This window comes from Urocitellus parryii, unplaced genomic scaffold (genome assembly GCF_045843805.1).
Source record: "Urocitellus parryii isolate mUroPar1 unplaced genomic scaffold, mUroPar1.hap1 Scaffold_35, whole genome shotgun sequence".
In the NCBI taxonomy this organism is placed as follows: Eukaryota; Metazoa; Chordata; class Mammalia; order Rodentia; family Sciuridae; genus Urocitellus; species Urocitellus parryii.
The window spans coordinates 2,349,920-2,372,891 of NW_027553167.1; the positions used below are offsets into that span (position 1 = coordinate 2,349,920).

Genomic DNA, 22,972 nt, shown 5'->3' on the forward strand with positions numbered 1-22,972 from the left:
GTTGCTAAGGAAACCAAAAGCCATCCCCACTGCCGATGCACTCCATCCCCATGGATTACCATTATGGCCCATCAGTCATTTTGAGAGTCAGAGACACCACAGTGAGCAAAATGACGACTTTATCTGTTTATCCCAGGGGAACAGTTTCAAGAAATAGATTTACCCGATGCCATCAGAAGATTATCGAATGACCCCTTCCTGGTAATGAGACAGAAAATGGATGTCGCTCACAGAAATGTTACCATGGAATACATTTCCAAGTCCTTAACACTGTGATCATAAAAATGCAAAATATAGTTTCCGATAGACTGAAAAAATACATTCATAATAACAACTACAGTAAGACCAATCATATGCTGCATATGGTTGTTATTGTTTGGAGCACAGTGTATTGACTTAAATATAACCTTTGTGTAGTTGCTACAAAAGCTGACCAAAAAAAAAAAATTATGAAACTCTCCCACAGAGTGCCAGGCACAAAAAGTATTTTTTTAGTGAAATTTTTATGGGTGTGATTACATTTGGAATATTATACCAGACAATGGATAAGGAGAGGTTTCAGTCAATGCAACCAGGCTGACAATGCTATAGAAGGAACAGCTGTGGAAAATGGATATGGTTCAACTAATAGAGATTATTATAGGAGAGTAAGTGCTCCCTCTTCATACCTGCAGGGGTGACCTGCTAGAGAGCCTGGGGCCCTACCTGGAACTACACAGACCTGAATACAGAAATGTTCCAGAAAGAGGTCTCTCCAGCTCCAGTCTGGTGCTATCCTGGTTGACTGATTCCCTTTGCCTACATGACCACCAGCCTAGGGGATCCATTTCCCACAGAGCTATTGACTTGGGCCCTCTGCACCTGCTGGGGTCCCTCAGCCTCCTCTGCCTGCCTGTTATCAACCTCAGCTTGCTGGCTTGTGCCCTAGAGTTTGTTTCCTGCTCCATGTGGATACCTTGCACTCCAGGCTTTGCACTGCCAGCGGGGACCTGATTTCCTCTGCCTGCCTGCCCACTGACCTCAGAACCATGCTCTTCCTGTTTTCCCATGACTGTGGACCAGCTATGTCCCAGCAATCCAACAAGCTTCTCTGCCACACAATGGGCTTCAACTTTACCTTCTTCAATGACGGAAATGCTTTCCAAGTGTGTCCTTCTTGGGGTATCCTCTCTCAGACCCAGGGTGACCTTGAAAGTCTTCTTTTCATTTTTATCATTACTGTCTATTCGAAAATTAAAGATTGCTTATGTACACTTCCCCTGTTTAAATGACTTCATGGCGTCTGACATGTGGTTGGACCCAGAATGATCCACCCATCTCCCTCCCTTCCCAACGGTCCTGGAATTTATGTCAGATCATAAAAATAAATGCCTACATCATTTGTTTTGTTGTCATAGGCAAAAACTGAAATTGCGGACAGGCTACTAGAAGCTGTTCCCTGTTCCCTGTTCTCTGGAAGGTCAAAGGTAGATAGCTCTGCAGAGACTAGAATTAAACCAAACACTGATTTTCTGTTCTTCCTTCTCTCAGGAAATGCGCACACTCTCCAGACAGGAAATTGCCCTTTGCTTCAACAAAGTACAGTGACCTATAATAATATTACATCAGAGCCCTAGTTCTGTATTCCACAGCAAGGCAGAGTTATTCTCTCGGCTACATAAATGTTAGTTCCTGTGCCTACAGATACCTCTCTCTCTCTCTCTCTCTCTCTCTCTCTCTCTCTCTCTCTCTCTTTTTCTCTCTGTGTGTGTGTGTGTGTGTGTTTGTGTGTGTGTGTGTGTTTGCTGAAGTTACTACTATTGTATATTACTTACCACATGACGACAGGCATTGTTTTTATATCTTTCTGTATTAACTTTTTAAATTCTATTCGACTTCCCTTCTAGGCAGGTATAACTCATATTCCCATTTACAAATGAGTAAATCAAGGCCATGAGAACTTAATCTGCCTAAGGCAGAAAAGTCAGTTGGCATCTCTCAGTTCACCTGTGCTGTTATTAAGGTTGAATTCACTTATATCTAAAATAAGAGAAGATAGGAAGTTAATGAGCCGGTGACCCTAGGGAAGTGTCTTTTCATTATATATGATTAAGCATGGAAAAATGTAAATCATAAACATGATGAGTTCTGTTATATCATTTGCTTTTAGCCTAATGTGTTGGAAGAATTAAAATAAAGGTCAGAATGAGCAATTCCTGTCCCTCCTCCCTTTCCAAAGCTGTGAGTCAATTCCTTCCAGATACCTAGCCTCTCATTTCCCAGGTAAGATTGTAAGAGACTGAGAAGACAGTGGCCAGAGGCATAGTGGAACATAGCCAGTGGAACCAGAGGACCAGAGTGGGATAACTTTTTAATTTTTCAAAATTAGGATGTTTTTGAGAGTAAATGGGGTTGTTAAAATAATTACATTAGAACAAATCATATAAGTCAAAACCATCCTGAGCATACCCACACAGAGGGTAATGCCATTATCCTAGAGGATAAGACCACCAGGGTCCAGGCATGAATCAAGGGGGTAACTTGATTATAGAAAGCTAACAAAGGGCAGGAATGCAAGGACCCCAAAGAGGTAGTCACCACCAAGGACCTAGCACAGGCAGAAGGAGCTCCCAACTCTTGATCATCATGAGTGGGAGCAGCAGAAGAGAGCTGCGCGCAGAGCTAGGTCTTGGAGGAATTCTTGCTAGAATTGCCAAGAGCAGGGGAAGAAGCAGTGGAGAGATGCTGTCCTCTCCCCTCCCCTCCTGCCTTTAGATCTCCACTAGAGACACCTACTGGCCTAAACCAGAGGACAAAGCAGCCTAGATGGTGCCACCTGGAAGGGAGCTAATCTCTTACTATTGGAGAAGGGTAGAGAATGGGCTTAGGAGCAGAGTCCAGCAGAAGAATCAATGCACTGTGATATAATAACCTCCATCTCCCCATCATGCATCAGTCAGCATAACAAGTCCAAATCCTCCAGTAGTTCCCTATTCCCTGGAATCCACTACTATGGATCTCTCTGCACATGCCCTAATCTAACCCCTCTGCCACCTCCACCTCCTGACCCGACTCTTCTGCACTTCTGATACTTAGCAAAATCTTTTCTCCATGTTTTTAGTTGGTGCATTATAGTTGCACATATTGGTGGGATTTGTTTTACATATTGGCACATGCACACATTAAAACAACATAATTTTGCCAATATCACTCCCCAGCACTTCACCCCACTCCCTGTCCCTTTCTTCTAGTGATCTCCCTTTGATTTTTGGGAGATCCATCCCATCTGTGTTCTGTTTTCTTGTCTAGCTTCCACATGTGAGAGTAAATAGAAGTTTCTGATTTTGACTTATTTTACTTAACACAATTGTCTCTAGTTGTCCTCAAATGCCATAATTTCATTTTTATTTGTGGCTGAATAAAACTCCATTGTGTGTGTATATATACCATATTTTGTTTATCCATGTATCATTGTTGTACACCTAAGCTGGGTGACTTGATTATAGTTTGGCTATTGTAATTTGTGATGGCGTAAGTATGAGTATGTGTGTATCACTGTAGTAAGATGATTTTAATTCTTCAGGATAAATACTTAGAAGTGGTATAGCTGGGTCATCTAGTGGTCCCCTGCCTACTCTTTTGGGAACCTCCATGCTGAGTTACATAGTGTTTGTATTAATTTAGTCATACCAACAGTGTAAAGTGTTCCTTTTCCCCCCACATCCTCTCCAGGATTTATTATTATTTATATTCTTGATGACTGCCATTTTGAATAATGTGAGATGAAATCTCAGTGTAGTTTTAATTTGCATTTCCCTAATTGCTAATGATGCTGAACATTTTTTCATGTATTTGTCAGCCATTTGTATATCTTATTTTGAGAAATAACTGGTTTACTAATTTTGCCCACTTATTAATTGGATCATTTGACTATTTGGTATTAAGGTTTTTGAGCTCATTATATATTCTAGATATTAGTCCTCTGACAGAAGAGCAACTGGCCAAGATTTTTCTCCCCTTCTGTGGGTTCTCTCTTCACCTTCCTAATTGTTTTCTTTGCTGAGCAGAAGCTTTTTAAATTGATGCTGTGGTTTATTAACTCCTGACATTGTTTCCTGGGCTTTAGGGATCCTATTGAGAAAGTCATTGTCTATGCTTAAAAGCTGGAGTGTTGCCCCTATATTTTCTTCTAGGGGTTGCATAGTTTCCATTCTAATTCTGAGGTCTTTGATTCAAGCAAAATCTTCTTTATCTTCTCTTCTCAATGTGACCTTCATCATTTTGCTCTATCTGAAATCTGGTTTAGTGGACTGAGGATATTTACCACTTTTTTTTTTCTTCCCTTCTCCACAACAACCCATAACTTGGAAGCTGGAGCCTTCTGACTCTACCACCTCCCACCCCACCTTGGTGAAGTCATATCACTGTGCTCCTCATCCCCCAAAGATGTGAACACTGGGCTCATGATCACTCCTTCAAAAGTTATTGTAGCTCTGAAATCAAACATGGAAAATGTTTTTAAAAATATCATTTAAGCACTTTAAATACTTGACTGCTAACCTGAAATTAGTTTCAGTGTTATGGCTAATTTCACTAATCTTTTTACTTCCCCACTCTCCTGATTGATGATTACTTTCTTCTCAAGCCTTCAGTATCTCTTCTCCCATTTCCACTTTCCCTGGTCACCTTTCTTCCTGTTTCACTGTACCTCCATGAAGCAATCCATGTTTGCCCACCATTACATCCACCTGCCAACATACATGCTTGCACCATTTTCTGTTTCTATGGCTCAAAGACTACCAGATACATATTTCCAGCCCACATCATCTTCCCCAAATCTATACACACAAATACAGCTTCTTGTACAATATATGTACCAGGATGCCCGATAGACATCCTGGCATTGAGGCATTTTATACGTAACCTGTAGAATTCTTGCCAGCCCTGGTCATCCTCCTCTGTACCTGTTCCTCCTGCCCTGTCACTCATCACAGTACATGGTAGCTCCACCTTTACAGCTGCGCCATTATTCTCATCTCAGATATCCAATGCATCAGGCATAAAATTTGGGCTCTATGGTCAAAATATATCCTCAATTTAACCAATTATTACTACCCCAATCTTTAACCCCTTCATAAAGTCTCTGTTGCCTCATTTCTAAATCATTTAACATCCTCCTGCTTTGTCTCTGTTCTTCCATTGCTTCTCCCTAGTACAGCAATCAGAGCAAGTTGTGTCATGCTATTGCTCTATTTGAAACCATGCAGCATTTCCCTTTTCATCCAGAACACAAGTGAAAGCTTGTATGGCCTGAAACCTCATATAGGAACTATATTGTTATGGGATTTCTGGGAACTCATCCCCTTATTTTTATGGTCTGGATATGGAATGTCTCCCAAAGATGCATGTGTTGAATGCAGCAGTGTTCAGAGATAGGACATCTGGGAAGTGATTGGATCATGAGGGCTCTGGCCTCATTAGGAGGTTAATGAATCAACAGTTGAATGGACTACTGGAAAATTGCTATGAGAGGTAGGACCTGGTTAAAGTGAATGGGTGGGTCCTAGGGGCATTCTCTTAGGGACTATATATTGAACCTGGCCCCCTCTCCTTTTCTCCCTCCCCCTCTCTGCCTCTCTGTTTCCTGGCTGCTGTGAACTCTGCCAAGCCCTTCCACCATCATATTCTGTCTCACCTTAGGCCCAAAGCAATGGAGCCTACCAACGATGGACTGAAACCATGATCCATATCTTTTCTCCTTTAAGTTGTTTGTGTCAACTATTTTGGTCATGGTGATGAAAGCTGAAGAACACACTTGCTCACCACACTGCCATCATGCTGGCAAGCAAAATTCTTGAATATGCCTAACATGCTCATAAACCAGGGATTTTGCACTTTTTTGTTTCTCCTTTCTGGAACCATGGATGGCTTCATAATTGACACTTGTCATTCATTCATATCTTCCCTCCTATATTATCACGCTCTGGCATATGATATTTTATTTATTTATTTTTGTTTGCTTAGCCTCTGTCCCTCCCATAGGGAGGACCATAGCCTCTATGATGACAGCAGGTGCTCCATAAATAAAGAATAAAGAATTGGAGAGAGCCATGGGATGTGTGTACAAAGATTCTCTCTTTCTCTCTGTGACTACAGATGAGCCAGAGTAATCAACAGAAGCTGGTAAACACAGCTTTGTACAATGACTATTCAACATTAGCCATTGTCCTGGTGAAATACACTCTTGGTGATCTTGTGGAGGGCAGTAACTACTGATGCAGAGTTGCTTTCAAAGAGCAACTAAACTGGTGTGTTAGGATACATTGTTTGTTCAAACTATTTCCTGCCTGATTCCAGGTGTATCTTGCATTGTCCCTTTTTTGGCGACCCTTCCTCCATTGAAGAGGTACACTGTGAATCTGTTGTCACCCAACTTGACACTGTGGTCTGCTCTGATCAAGAAGTGACAGTGCATGTCCACAAGCAGCACTGGTGTGATGTTGCCAATGCCCTTTTTCCACTTCGAGAAGTATGTCCCAAATGAGGATAACTCCATCAGATTGGTCCCAGAATTGCCCTAGACTGAGGACTTTTAATAGAACTGCAGCCAATTAGATGCTGCAGGTGTGAGAAAATAAGCCTGGGCTATTTCAAGACATCGAACTTCCGTGTGATTTATTATCACAACTTAACCAGTGAATATTGACTAATGGCAGTTGGCAAAAATGATTCTGGAAACATCTGGAATATGGGCAATGGGAAAGAGCTGTTGCTGCCTCTCTTGCTCTTCACCATACTGACTCCAGAATATTCCAGCTGTGTTTAAAATCAACTCTGCTATGCCTGAACCTCTGTACCTGAACATGGCTGGAAAATATATTACTCTGACTCCCCTAATTTTACATATGTGATTACTAATCTGAAAGGAACTCAGAAGCTAGTCCTGGTGACCAGTGAAGGAGGTGACATTTGAACTGGAACCTGAACAATGAGAGGAATCCAGTCCATCCAGGGAAGAACAAGTACAGAAGCCCCAAGATTGGAACTAGCTTGGGGGATTTAATGGAGAGAAAGGAATATCTGGTTACAGTGCAATGAAGATAGGGCTGATGGGACAAGATGACACTGGAGAGGGAGCTGGGGTCCAGAATTATCTGTACACAATTCTGTAGTCTCAGGAAAAGACAGTGGGTTTTCTTCATGTGCCATTGGGAAGCCATTGGAAGGATTCAAACAAAGGAGTAAATAAGTTTCAGTTTGCTATTGTCACATAAAATATATTCTTAAAATTAGTGATTCAACACAATGGTTTCTATTTTACTCTATAGTGTGGGCATGGCTTGTTGGAGTCAGCTTGTCTCTGCTGTGCCAAGGATCTGTGGCAGCTCAGAGGTTGAGGTCAGGCATGACCTGAAGCTTTATTCACTCATATGTCTGGGGAATGATGCTGGCTTTCAGATGGAACAAGATGGACTACAGATGGCCACGTGGCCATTGGACTTCCTCACAACATGGTAGCTGGGTTTCCAAAGCGAGCGTATTGAGAGAAAGAGCCTAATGGTAGCTCATACAGGAGATTGTCCCAAAAAGCTTTCCAGTACCAAGGGGAAGGAACACAGACCCTCCTGTTGATGGATGAGTTTCAATATCACCATGTGAGATACATTGGAATGAGATATATTGAAATGGGATCAGCTTTGGAAAATAAAATATGCCCCAAAGAGTACGACTTATGTGTTTGAAAGGACACCCTTGGCTACTTTAAGGAGAACTAATTGGAGGAAGGCAAGAATGGAAATAGACCCTGGTCTGGTGACTCAAAAGATCTTGGGGACAAGTGATAGTGAGTTAATTATGATGGGGGAGTGAATGTAAGAAGCAGGGGATGAATTCAGGAATTAAGCCCCCATTTAGAAGCAGGTTACTTTAAAAAACCAGAGGCTCCAAAGGCAAAGGAGAACAGGCAAGTGGGGATATATGCAGAGACACTATCTCACCTTCAAAAGGGAAGGTATATTTCTTCCCATGGTCCTCCAAATATACAGGACTCACTACTGGGTGTTCACTTTAAAGTGGATTTGCTGATTTGTCAATATTATTGTTATTTCAAACACACATTTAAAATGGATATTTTGGTGGAACAGAACTGCTATGCTAAATAAAATCTGTGATTGACCTGCAGATAACACCTCACCTTGACAGTGGAGGAGAAATCTAGGAAGGTTCCTTGTTTCGGCAGAGTGCCTGCAGACAGACTTTTTTGAACAGACATCAGTTGGGTTCAACACATGTGCAACTGACCTCCTTTTTGACAGGTTTGTCAACACCTGGTCCTCTCCAGCCATGGTGTGCCATCTTCCTTAATAAGTGGTCACTGAGGCTTCTGAGAAACAATGACACCTGCTCCCATAGCCTCCTGATTACTAAGATCAGACATTCCAGACCTTCTATGTCACAGCTCTTCACTGCTGTGATGCCTCACCGGGAGAGGAGAGGACACTAGCTTTGGAATCCGACAGTGCTAGGCTCCAACACCAACGCTGACACTTATGAGCTGACTGACCTTGAGAGGCTTATTTAACCTTTCTGGATCTCAGTTTTCTTCATCCTAAAACAATGATGATAACCCTATTTCATGAGGTTTATTATCAAGATTAAATGAAGCACCAAGATAGTCGCTTGCATGGAGTCTGACACATCTTATGGGCTCGATAAATTGTAATGATAGTTATTACCTATTAAAGAATAAAGGTGCCGCAATATTTAGAAATCCATTCCTAAATTTCCAACAGCTAGCACCAGGCATACAGACCATTAGAGAACAGCTGACACTGCCTGCTGGCTCTGGTCATGTCACATCCTTTTATGGCTCAGTGACTTAACATTTAGAAGATGGAACTTTCACAGTGAGAGCAAGTTGAAAAATAAGTAAAACCCCAGAGAGCATTTAGGCACAAACCAACTTAGATGAACCTGAATTTCTCAGCTCAGTCTGCCAGCTGGATGGCTTTTACATTCTGCTTGAGCAAAGCTATGCTGTCCCAGAGGTTGTTGCAAATTCACAAGTGCTATATGCATGTCAAAGACTCAGGGGGAGATTAGCTCTGAAATGCTGACGTTTTTGTACATATCAACAAAGCCTGGAGCAAACGGAGGTCTGAGAAACACTATGAGAGCCTTCAGAAGGTGAGTGTGTGAGCTGTCACCAGACCTCCCCTGCCAGGTAGCCTTGGCAGTACGGTAGGTCACCCAAGTCATCATGCAAGTTTGCAGATCTTGGAAATGAGCAAATGATTGCATTTTAAAATTTCGCATTCAGTTGTTTAGTATCAGACAACACAAATATTCCCTAACTTCATGCCTTCTAACTGCAGCATCTTCCTTTGATAGGTGGCTTCCCCACACCTCCACACTAGTCTCAGGTATGGCTGCTCTTTATTGAGTGAGGTAAAGGTGACGAACCCTGTAATAGATTTTACAAGCATGATCTCATTTTCTCCTAACATTTGTTCATCTGTGTAACAAATACTAACTGACTGCCCAAGAATCTGTAACAGGGTACAATTTCACAAATGAACCACCTGAGTTTCAAAGATGGAAAGGGACCAAGTCCCCTTAAGAGGTGAGAAGATATATATTTGATCTACAAATATATGAAAAGATGTTCATAATCTCTAGTAATTACAGAAATGCAAATCAAAACTACTCTAATATTCCATCTCACACTAGTCAGAATGGCAGTTTTCAGAATACACCAACAATAAATGTTGGTGAGGATGTGGGGGGAAAGGCACATTTATACATTGCTGTGGGGCTGCAAATTGGTGCTTCCAATCTCTGTGGAGATTCCTTAGAAAACTTGTAATAAAACCACCATTTGACCCAGCTACCCCACTCCTTGGCTATACCCAAATGACTTTAAATCATCACACTATGGTAAAGCAGCCACATTAATGTTCATAGCAGGTCAATTCACAATAGCTAAACTGTGAAACCAACCTAGATGCCCTTCAATAGGTAAATGGATAAAGAAAATGGTGGTATATATACACAATGAAATATTACTCAGCATTAAAAGAGAATAAAATTATGGCATTGGCAGGCAAATGGATGGAGTTGAAGAATATCATACTAAGCAAAATAAGCCAATACCCCCCCAAAAAACAAAGACAGAATGTTCTCTCTGATAAGTGGATGCTGATTCATAACAAGGAGGGAGAGGCATGAGAAAAATGGAGGAACTTTGATTGGGCAAACGGGAAGGAGGGGAGGGAGGGTGAATGGAGGCAGGAAAGATAGTGGAATGAGATGGACATCATTACCCTAGGTACAGATATGATTGCACATATGGTATGATGCTACATCGTGTACAACCATAGAAATGTAAAGTTGTGCTGCAATTGTGTACAATGAATCAAAATTCATTCTGCTGTCATATACACCTAATTAAAATAAATTAATTAATTTATAAAATAAAATAAGAGGTGATTAGGAGAGTCAGGATGAATGAATCTGATTCCCACACTGTTCCCAACAAGCCATGCTTCCCCCGGGGCTGCGAATGCTGTGCTAGGAGAGAAAGCTAGACCTGGAGTCTGGAGATCCAGGCACTTTGCTTGGCTAGTTACTGGTCCTTTCCTGGCCTTGAGTAAGTCACTGAATCTCTTTGGGTTTATTTCCATATGTTTATGGCACATTGCTGAACACTCTTTGACCTACCTTCTGGTGTTCTTCGAAAATCAAATGCTATAAGGAAACAGTTCTCTTTAAGAACATCCTTTATGGGCTCACTCAGCTTCTGCTGAAATGGTGCAAAGGACAGGGCGGCACTCACTGCTTTGCACAGCTGGCGATGTTGGAGAGCTCTGGTGACCACCTGAGTTACAATCTGCTCTCCTGCAGCTTCCACTCTGTGGTCCAGAGTGAAATCAAGAAAGCCATTTTCCTGGCTTTCTTCAAATGTATAATTTTAAATGTATTTTCTTTGATTCTATTATTTTAACATAATTCATATAACAATCATTGACTAATCTTGCAATTACCTTTCTAAGATGAAATATGCACAATAAATCATGCAACAATTTCGAGTGCTATTAATTTCCACACAGGATCCCCTTTTAGCATTTTTGACAGGTAGTAAGTAATTTTATTTTCATCTATTGATTGGTTCAAAAAACAATTAAAATTCATTTTTGAACTTCATCATTGATCACACTTATATAAATTTAAAGCCCAATATTGTCTCCATCTCCTGCCTTCCAATGCCACCCACTAAAAGTAGCCACTGTCAACACTTTGATCTTGCTGCTTGTGAACTGATATTTTTCCTTATGCGTTTGAAGATACAACAACACAAATACACAAACATGTTACCCATTTTTTAAAAAATATTTTTAGATGGATATGGACACACAATATCTTTATTTATTTATCTGTATGTGGTGCTGAGGATGGAACCCAGTGCCTTACACATGCCAGTCAAGTGCGTTACCACTTAGCTACAACCCCAGCCCCAATTTTACCCATTTTTTAAGGACGAAGAAACAAGACACTGAGTCAAGGGACGGAGAGGAAAGCAAACTGAAAGTAACTCCTATGGAAGAGTAGGAACTGGGGAAACTGGGGTAGCCAGCTGCACCTAAAGGAGCTGTTTCTCCAGTCCATGGAATAGTTGCCCCTGAGCATAGAGGATCAGGTTTAGAAAATCTTCTGATTTTGCATGAGAAATCAGATACCCAGATTTATAAATGTCATTACTTTTTAATTAAGAAATTACATTTCTTAAGAAAGATACCAGCCTAGATAAATTCTTCCTCAGGGCTTATCTAGCCAGTGAGCTGCCAATTGGAATATCTATTACAAATATCAGTTAGCCTCTTGTTTATTTTCATGTAAACTATTTGATAAATATCTTTCCATATCAGTGCATATATGTCCCCTAGTTCTTTTTACGGTTGCATAGTATTCTATTGCGTAGCTGGACCTTAACCCTCTCTTTACTGATGGTTAAGAACTCTAGTGTTTCTAGTCCCTATTTCTGATCTATTATATGTTTTTCTAACATTCTGTCTGTTTTACTTCTCTTTAGCTATTTGTCATTCCAGTTTCCTTACCTCACTTCTCTTAGACCACTTTCAAATGAATTTTTGCTGAATTGTCCCACATGCTCATCATTTATACCAGTAAGATTTCATCAGAAATTCATTTTAAGTTGGTTTGAGAGAAATGTGATCATATGTGCTGGAGCATTTTGGTTCATAATCATTGATCTGTTCCCCTTGGTCTCCCAAGTGTCTACCTGGAAAATAAATGATGTGACCAACTAACCCAAAATCTACCCATCAGATAAAGCCATCATTCTCATCTTATGACAATGTGCTCCAGACACTTTTATAAGCATTTTACATCTTTGATCACATTCTACATATAAAATTTCATATTTAACACTAAAATATTATTCAAAAATATTTTATAGATATTTGATTAGGTACATTATTTTTTATTCTCCTGATTTTTGGAAATCTAGTTTATTTACAAATCAATAATATAAATAGTACTGCAGTGAGTATCTTTAGGCAAAAACCCTTTCTTCCTTTCAGATTACTTCCTTTAATAGAATCCAAGATTTAAATCCAGATCAAAGTGTTGACAGTGGATACTTCTAGTGGAAGGCATTGGAAGGCAGGAGATGGAGATAATATTGGGCTCTACGTAGGATTTCCAGGGAGAGAGTTATGAATATCTTCAAGGCTCTTGAACTGATGCCAGGTTTCTTTTCTAAAGGTAGAAATACTCTATGTTCCTTCCAGCTGTGTCAAATATGTCTTCGTCGTTGCACTCAATATCCAATATTAAATACTTTCATATTCTACAGTTCAATTAATCTGATAGGTTAAAAATAGCATTTAATTGTTATTCTAATTTCCATTTCATTGATAATGAGATTGAAAAATGTTGAAATGTTAATTAGCCATTAATAAGACTCTGTCTTAAATTATCCTTGTTCTTTTTCCCTTTACTTAAGGGGAACTCCATGCTTCTATTACCTTTGGCATGAATGTTATTTTTTTTTAATTAAGGATATCACCCTTTGTCCTGTTGAAAGCAAGTATTTCTCCCTGTTTCTTTTCCTGCTAAATGATTTTGAGAGAAATTATAATTTGGATATAAAAAAATATACTGACCTTTCTCTTTGCTATTTCTTCAATACCTTTTAGCTTAAAAAAAAAAAACTCTTGCCCTCGTCTTTGCTTAGGTTTTATCACTATTTATTTCCATTTTGTCTTAGTACTTTTTATAATTTTGTTTTTAACAAGCTCATTCCTTCTTGGTAAGGTCACACTATATAAGGCTTTTGAGGTTTAATAGGAAGTTACATTTACATTTTGTTTTGTTCTTCATGGAAACTCTGATGCTGCTATCGATTGTCCATTTTAATAAGGTGCTTCTGTTCCAAAGCAATCATGCAAAGGCATGATTGGAAACATAAATAATGAAGACTAAATGCTTTCCTCCCGCTTCATTATTTAGCTAGAGAAAAGCTAAATGTTACTTAGGCATGAGACACACCCTGTTTTCAATCAGATAAACGTAGGAAAATAATAATAATAATAATACACATTCCTTTTGTCTGGGGTAATAGTAGAAATGAATTAAAGTGTAGAATTATTAAAAATCTCTTGTTTTCTAAGCAACTATGCACAGTATCTGGCATTTACAAGGTGAATTCTAATCCAAAGAATTTCTTTGAGTTGTTAACCAAAAATTCAGTGACAAGGACTAGAACAATTTTTACAAAATGCAAAGGAAAATGCCAACCAAACTCCCCAGACAATAGACTATTTATCACAGTTTGTCGAAGTGGAGCAAGTACATAATTTTTTGATCCAGCTGACACATTCAATTATCTTCTAAAAGTTTCTATCACAGGTCTCCTTTCAGCCATTTATTGGGTACAAAAATGTAATCCATAATTATAGATATTTCATGTGCCTTATATCAAGTGCTCAACAATCCCTTCCCCAGGCTTTCCATCTCCCAGACAAAACTGAAAAAAAAAAAGAAAGAAAGAAAGAAAGGAAAATAAATGCTTTGCAATCAAGATTGCAAAGTGGCCATGAGGGGCAGCCAAGGAACTGACAGCTGAAAACAAGGAAAAAAAATATGTACAGCATAGCCCAGGGTTTGGGTTTGCTGAGGAAATAATTTGTTGCGTATCATAGACTCACAGATGTCTGGGAAGGAAAGGGACTCTGTGAGCAATAATAATTTGGTCTATCTCCCTGCTCTTAGATATAACAAATAACTTTCCAAATGTATGTGTGTATCTTAAAAATAAAAATGTGAAATGGTGAAAAAATATCAGAAGCAAGGTTTGAGATCAGTTCTAACATTTTCTAATAACATTTCCTTGGGTATAATTCTGGATTCTTTTCTGAGTATAAAAGGCTATCAATACTGGCTGTGTTCCTGTGATGTTAATGGGGTACCACATAGAGTTAACAATGAATAGCAATCATTTGTCTCCCTCTTTTACCTCCTCATTAAGAAATTTGGGGAGATAAGCTGATAAATAATCTTGAGATATTCACCCATATTTATCAGTCCTCTAAAATGGGAAATTTCCTTGCAGGCCAAATTTACATTTTTCATGTAGTACATTTGGCTTGCTTCTGGTTTATTTGCCAATGAGGATAAAGAGTAGAGATGATCAAACTTGGTCAATTAATCTTTCATTTGATGTTTTTGTAGACTTGATAGCTGCCTTTTGTAAATGATTCAGGGCCCTTATCTTCCTTTCATTAAGCTTTTAAATGAAAGAGAAACAGCAAGAAGATTGTACTGCCAAGTATCATCTGACAAATACCTTCTTTTCTCCTTTATATCTTGTATCCAGCTCCCCTACCTCTGCCCCATGTGCTCCACTTTTACAGTTCTAGAAAGGAATACCTAAGACATGACACCTGGCTTTCTGTTGGACTCTCCAAGTTGTCTATCCCATTACAGAAAAAGCAGAGAAACAATGTGTGGTGGATGGATGCCAATGAACAGGAGCTATTTATGGCTGAACTGAACTTGGCATTTGATCCCAGCCTCCTCTCAATGGAATGTCAATTAAATGCATTAAATAATACTCTGTTTTATTTAAAATGCACAAAACCAACAAGTATAAACCAATACCTTTAATTTATGGAATATAATAAATAGGAGGAACTTAAAAAGAATGTATTTTTGCTTCCATATTAGGCAAACTGAAGCTCAGAGATGTCCAAGGAGGTACCAAAACAATAAATAAGTTAGATATTGTACAATAGAAAGTAGCTACATTTTGTCACTCATGTTGTCTTTGGTTTTTCTATTCCCAAGATGACAGCAAAGATTTGCTCAGGTCATTGTCTCTAAAGACATCCCTTAAAACCACCCATGGAAGTTATTTACAGTTGAGAAAAGCCTAACGTTGCTGGGAGAAGGATAAGACAGCAGTCTTTGGCACACAATTGGCAACCAAAAAAAAAAATCAGTGAAAAGAATCAATGATGATTTTTCTATCCATCAATCATTCCATTTATTTATTTGTATACACACATAAATATTTGCATATATGCATATGTTAATATACATTTATATTATATGGTTACATATATATGTATATGCACATATGTATGTATATATATGAAATGTTTGATAGGTTGAAAAAACATACATACACATATAATACTTAATTTCTCTTTTTAATATTTATTTTTTAATTGTACACAATACCTTGATTTTGTTTATTTATTTTTAAGTGATGCTGAGGATCAAACCCAGGGCCTTGCACAGCTAGGCGAGGGCTCTACCGCTGAGCCACAACCCCAGCCCCTATAATACTTAATTTCATATGTAAATGAATATATTTTATATTCATTTAAATATATAATTTTATACTTATTTATATATAAACAAATTTATATCAAATAAATGCATACATATGTGGTGTGATGTGTATACGTCTGAAACACATGATTAGAATGTGATGATTGAGATTATTGCTCGACAAATAGTCCATCCAGTGGATGGAATTTACCCTACCCCACGTTTGTGGGAGTTTCCATGTGACTTGCTTCGATCAATAGACTGTTAGCAGAGGTGATACAAGCAGAGGTTCAAATGTGCTTGTGACTTTTGGTTTGCCTGGTTCTGTGGAACCCACAGTGAAAAAAGCGTGACCAAGGGAGCTATGCTTCTCATCGTATATTGCTAGGCCCTGGGAATAGAACTGAATCCAACACAAAGCCTGGAACCACACCCAGCTGGAACACAGCTCAAAGCCTACCTGTCCACTCAAGTCCACAGTCACAATCAATCTGTAGCCTTTTTAAAAGGAAAGAATGCACATGAATCATTGTCAGCCACTGAGTTTTAGCGACTTTTGTAATGCAGCATCATTGTGTTGGTAGCTGCTGGTACATGTAAATGACTTGACTGTGAACTAAGGGACAGACTCTGTGATCAGCACTTTAAGGATCTCAGTTTTATCCAATAATAATATCATTAGGCAACATTATTAACATGATAGCACAAATGAGGACATGGAGCTTCAGAAGAGTTAGGAAACTTAACCAAGTAGGTACGATAACAACTGCCTGGAACATGACTTGAATTGAGGTCTTTCTGATTTCAATGCATTTGTTATTTCTCAACTATGTGTTTTCACTTGAAATGGGAGAAATTAAAGCTATGAGTGATCCTTATCAGTGAGGTTTGCTGTGGGAATGGAACCAAATAACTGTTACTGTGTTCTTTTATTCTATACCCAACTGCTATTGCAAATGAATTGTTGAGGGTTGTGTTTCAATCTTTGCCAAGAACTGAGCTGATTCAGCTCTTGGAATTTCACTCCAAGGAGCAATTGATGAAGAATTCTCCTAGAGAGACAGACGATAGAGTAATTCCACAGCAAAATGCGATCAAGTCTAGGAGATATATGTCCTGGCCATGAAAAAAAAAAGTTCAATGATAGCATTTCTCTTATGTTTGATATTATCTCTTGAACTCTCTTGAGACATAGAGAGTATCAGCATATGAAGTATTCCCAGCATTGAGGGTGGGAGGAGAAATCCAACAAGATATTCTTATTTCATTTAAAAGACATTTAAAAAAAATAATTAGGTTCTTTGGAGTTCAGTTGTCTTTAAGAAGACTTCAGAACCACACAGTGTGTCCCTATTATAAATCTCTGAATACTTTGATTTCTTAGAAGATGGAAGGAAACTCTCTGCTCCAGCTCTGGCTCTCTCTTATTTGTCTGACTCCTCCTATTGATCTCTCCTACAAACACTGACATCAATGAAATTTGGCCAAAGCTTTGAGGAATGGGTTACCTAACCTCCCTGGCCTCAGTGAAGAGGTCTTATTGATAATTCCAAAGAGTGGAGGGATGAGAGGGGTGAGCTGGATATGGCTCACTCAATGGAAAAAAAGAAATAATGTGTCTTGTGGATCTCATATTCCAATGACAAGTGAGAAAGAAAGAAACAGAAAAATGAAGGGCAAATATAGATAAGGGCAGTGAAACAATGGTACAGCAGAATAAAGGATGATTGGAATGATCTATCTAGGGTGGCCAGATACAGCCTCTCTTAGCAAGCAACATTTAAATAAAGCTCACAATGAAGTGAGGGTATAATATAATCCAAGAGAAAAGAGCAATGGCTGATGCAACAGCCTGGAATTTTGAGAATTAATGTGATCAAAGATCTGCAGCAGACAGAATGGACCGAGACCAAGGATTGAGAGGAGCAGTGGTGGGAAGTGAGGTATGAGAGGTAGAAAGGGGTTAGATTGCTGAGGCCCCTGTGGGATGAGAATGGAATCTGGATATTTGTTCCTGATAAGATCAGATGCAGGAGAAGGTTTGGGGCAAGGGGATGACATGATCAGACTTCATTTAAAAAAAAAAATTTCTTAGTTATACATGGACAAAATATCTATGTTTATTTAGTTTTATGTGGTGCTGAGGATTGAACCCAGTGCCTCACATGTGCAACGTAAGCGCTTTGCCACTGAGCCACAGCCACAGCCCTCAGACTTCATTTTGAAAGTTCTCTGACTACTGTGTCAAGAGAACCTGACATTATAAGAACAGAACAGAATTTATATAATAAAAAAAAAGGCAAGAAATGATGGTGGTTGTGTGAAAGGCAAGAAATGCAGTGGCTTCAATGACAGCATCATAAGAGAGGAGGATGGTTGGATTCTGGATGTGTTCTGAAGGTAGAATCAATAGATTTCATTAGAAATTGGATTGGAAACATGAGGGAGGAGGATTTACAGATGATTTCAAACACTTGGACTTGAAAACCAGGTGCATGGTAGTGCCATTTACTCTATGGGTAATACTGGGAGAGGGGAGGGTTAAGTTGGGGGTGGGCACTCAAGCATACTATTTTGATTTGCCTGGTAGACATCCAAATGGAAATGTCACATGGAGAGTTGAAATGTCTAAATTTAGGGGAGACTTTGTGGCTATATAGAGATTTGGGAGTCATCAAAGTACTCGTCAGGGGAATAAAGAAGTCTGACATTTAGGGGCTAAAAATAAGAAAAGAAGTTATCAAAGTAGACTGAGAGGGAAACAGAATGAAGTCAAAGAAAAATCAGGGGGTTGATGTCTCAGAGGCCAAGGAAAGAAAGAATGTGAGGAAGGAGGAAGCCACCAAGCTCCCGAGATGCTGCTGGCTTGTCAAGGGAGAGGAGCATTGAACTTTGGCTAGGGATTCAGCAGTGTGGATGTCCTTCGTGACCATTGTGAAAGCTGTTTCTTCAGAGTGATGAGAGCAAAACAATTAATGGATTTGAACCAAAAGGGTATAGCTTTGAAGGATTGTGCTACAAAGGTACAAAGCATATTGGAGGTCAGAAGAGTCAAGAGAAGTGTGCATTTGTCTATTTTAAATATGGGAGACAAAATGGCATTATTTTATGTCACTGAAAATCATCTAGGAGAAAGGGAAAAGTTGATAATACAGAAAATAGAGGGAGAAGATTGATGGCAGGACTAATGGTGTTCTGGAGAAGAGGGGATCCAGTGAACCTGGAGAGGTTGGTCCTGGGCCACAGTCTGGGTATAATTCATGGTAGTGGGCCGGAAAGCAGAGCATGCCATTACAGATGAACATGGATTGGGGGGTTAGGTAGGGAATGAAGAATAGTTTTATTAATGGATTCCATTTTCCCTGCAAAATGAGTAAGTCTTAGCTGAAGCTGAGGAGGAGGAAAAGATGTTGCAGGTTTGAGAAGGAAAGAAGGGTAAGTGATCCTTGGGAGGATATAAGCACGTGAAAAGGATTGTGCAGGGCCTTGTGGTAGTGGTGGGAGCTCAGTAAGGTGGGAGGCCAGAGTATGCCTGGCCAGGCTGGGTGTGTGCTTCCAAACCACATTCAGCCTGTGTATCCTTGGCAGGGAGTTGGATTGAACTCAAGGGGTTTTTTTCAGTGTGACAAAAGAAGAGGGGCACAGGAGGTCATAACCCACTTGAAGGGCTTACCATGTGGCATAATTAATCCAACTCTTTCTAAGCGTTTTGTAAGTGAGGCTCTCAAGAAGAATGTTTTACTACTCAGAATAGATGAAATTGTACTGTTGTGGATATAGAAGTAGCCTCTGACTAGTTTCATTATTGTTATCAAGGACATGGATCACCATTATTTTTCACAATGCCATTAATAGCTTACTGTTGCAGACAAAATGGCATAAATCTTGTGCTAAACTGATATTAAGTGAATTACCTCAAGGTAAGTATGTCATGTAACAAGGAACATTTCAGATATGCTAATAAATAGTAGAAATCTAGAGAATGAAGTCTTCCATCAAACTTCATAAAGCATAAAGGTCAAACCCATAGAGAATCAAACTCACCCCTGTCAGACTCCTCTCCATAGACAGCACTTTCTGTCTGCCAAGAATATTTCTTTGGAATACATTATGTTTGAATTTCTTTCCTTCTTTCCTCCTATCTCTCTCTCTTATGTTATTTTGTTTCCCTTCATTTTTTCTCCCCTTTCTCCTTTTTTCCCTTTTCTTTCTCTCCCTTTTTATTTCTTTCTTAATTTTCAGACTTAATATTAAAAAAGAAAGAAAATTCCCAACTTGTAAAATGTAGCTGTTCATCTGTGCTAAACCCACTGCTTCCCTGGCTCTCCAGAGCTTTATCTGATTATATCACTTCAGAGCTTGGAGAGTTACCATGGTAACAGTTTTCCAACCCTCTGAAAAGAATCCCTCCTGCCCTAAGAGAAATCACCTGCAATGTAGCCATCCAGCTGCCTTTGTTCCGCCTTGTGTCTATCTTCACCCATTATCTGCAGTCAGAGTTAGGTCAAGAGCCTGCCAATGGCCTATGAAGTGGAACAGCAGCCACGCTGGTCCAAGGCTGGGCTGGAGTCTGCCCTCCTCGAGGCTTCTGCCCTCCCCTCCCCCTTCTGCCCTTGCAATAGGTGGACTGAGACCAAGAGAAGTGGGCACCTCAAAATCTCTTTTCACGAACACCTACATTCCTTTTAAACTGCTGTCTGGCTTTTAAGCAATTGAGTCCTTGTCCTAGAATTTGACTGGTTCCCTCCATCACAGGAGGGAATTTTCCTCTGTATTGGTTTGCCAAAAGCAAAATTAGTGATCTCAATCACCTGCCACTTAAACAAGAGCAGATTTATTACATTTGGCACAAAGGATTCTTGTTACAGATTGAAATATTGCATGTGTCAGCCAGAAGGAAGGTTGGCCATGATTCTTTGCTTAGTTAATGGAAGGACACTGCCTCATTTACCCCTCTACCTTCTCTCCCTCCTCTCAGTTCTGCTTCCCATCACAGTGAGAGTCTTTCTTCCTGGTCCAGTGTTAGCCCTCTGGCTGAAGTTATGGAAAGAGATAAAAAGTAGACACCTCGTGTTGAAGGGATAGTAGTCCTCCACATGGAGGTTCCAGCAGTTTCTCTGTATTGCTCATTTTTTTTGCAAAACTGCTCCTTCTTATCAACAACCAGGGAAATAACATTAGGGTTAGTTTTGGGTGCCACTTTGGGCACAATCTGCATGTCTATGACCAATTACTGTCTCTGCAATCTTGGTTGGCATCTCAGTTAGGCCCAGAACATAATAACTTGGGCCAAGAAGTTGCAACAGCCATTAGCCTTTCTTGGGATTAAAAAAGGAAAATTTTGGTATGGGAATGAAGAAATATTTCTTGAATATTGGGAAGACTTTTTACTAAAGTAGAATTAATGCAATAGCCAACTAACACAGACCTTATAACTCAGAAATGTAACTTTGGGTAATAAGTTTGACTCCATTTTTTTTTTTGATGTTTACTGACAGCTTTTAAGCTCTTTGTTCTTCTTCAGTTTCCCTTCTTAGAAAGCCAGCTGGGAAGTCATGCCACAACTTCTCCAGAAAGCCTTATTGTGAAAGGAATAAGACTTCTTACACCCTTGTTGTATATGTGTGATGTCATCAAAATTGTCATCTAAACCTCATTCTGGGTAGCAATCCATCTTGTTTTAGCCTAATGTCTGTGACAATTCAAGTAAGAGAGGGAGGAGTTCTTTTCAAGGGAGCACACAGCTGTTCCAGTGGTGACTCTCCCCCTGCCTCCACCCAGTACAGAGGGAAGTTGAAAGGGTTGGCCATGACTTAGGTTCTGTGTTCCCGGATCTTTGACTAAGCAGCAGGCAGAGGACAGACTGCCAAATATCAACCAGAGGGAGAATCCAAAGCCTCATCTTTGCATACTTTTCAATCATGCATCATCATGTGGAAGATGATAGAGAAGAAGGTAAGGAAGCAGGGTAGGGAAAACAGAATGGAAACAAAAAACGGCGACTGGAGTGAACTCACAAAGTGTGAGCACACACAGCTAGCAAGTGTCTGAGCTGAGAGCGCACACAGATCTGACGTCAAAGACTCTGCCTTTCTCCCATAATCTGCTTTGGGTGCTTAAATACAGCTTGTCATCACAAAGCCAGAAACAGGGGCATCATCATCCTTGCTATTTCTCCCCACCTCCCCCCATAGCCAATATTCTCTAAGCTCTCTCAATTTGCCTCTTCATATTTTCCATATTATACTGTGCTCTCCATCCCTATAAACAAATTTTTATTAAATCCTCTGTTGCCAGCAGTAATGCACACCATTTCCTAATTAGCCCTGGACCTTTTCATTCTGCATGCTATAGTCAGAAGGATCTGAAATCCAAATTTGATTCTGTAAATAAAAACGTTTAGTATCTTTCCATCATCCTCAAGATAGAAATTCATTAACACATGGCTTCTAGATCCATCATGATCCAATTCATAATGCTGGTCTAGCCTCATGTCTAGTTCTCCATTCAGGAGCATCACAATTATCCTTACACATGTAGGGTTATCTATTGCCTCCAGGTCTGTTCATATCCCATTCTCTGTCCTTCTCTCACCTCCTACCCCTCAGGTTCTCAATAGTAATCATCAGACCACAGCCAGGTGTCTAGTCCCTCCAGGAAACGCTCTTTGAAATCCTTGGTACTGGCAGGTTGAAACTTCCACATTTCCTGGAAAAACTGTCCTCACACTCACAATTTTCTCAATAGGTAGTAACTCCATTTTAACTTGATCATAATTGTTGCTAGCTTGGGTTTTGTGATGGGCAGCCACTATCTGACATAGTAAGAACTAAATAAGAGTATTGAAGCAATTCCTGTAGGTTTCAACTGCAAAACAAGCGAGACCCAGTTAAACATTGAAAGAGTAACAACACACCCCACAGACGATGGCCACAGGTCCATTAATTGAGCCAGTCTGGTGGCTCAGAGATGAGAAAGAATGAGCTGGATGAAGTGGCACATTCCTATAATCCCAGGGACTTGCAAGTCTGAGCCAGAGGATCACAAGTTGTAGGCCAAACTAACTTAGCAGGATCCTGTCTCAAAATAAATAATAAAAAGGTCTGAGGATACAACTCCACGGGAGAGCACCCCTGGG

The 22,972-nt window shown here is 39.8% G+C and overlaps 1 long non-coding RNA gene across 1 annotated transcript in view; it reads left to right on the forward strand.

Annotated features, from left to right (window-relative positions):
• LOC144252003 (uncharacterized) overlaps positions 1-22,972 on the forward strand; it is a 47,296-nt gene that overhangs the window by 23,337 nt on the left and 987 nt on the right. The gene's annotated exons all lie outside the window — the stretch shown is intronic.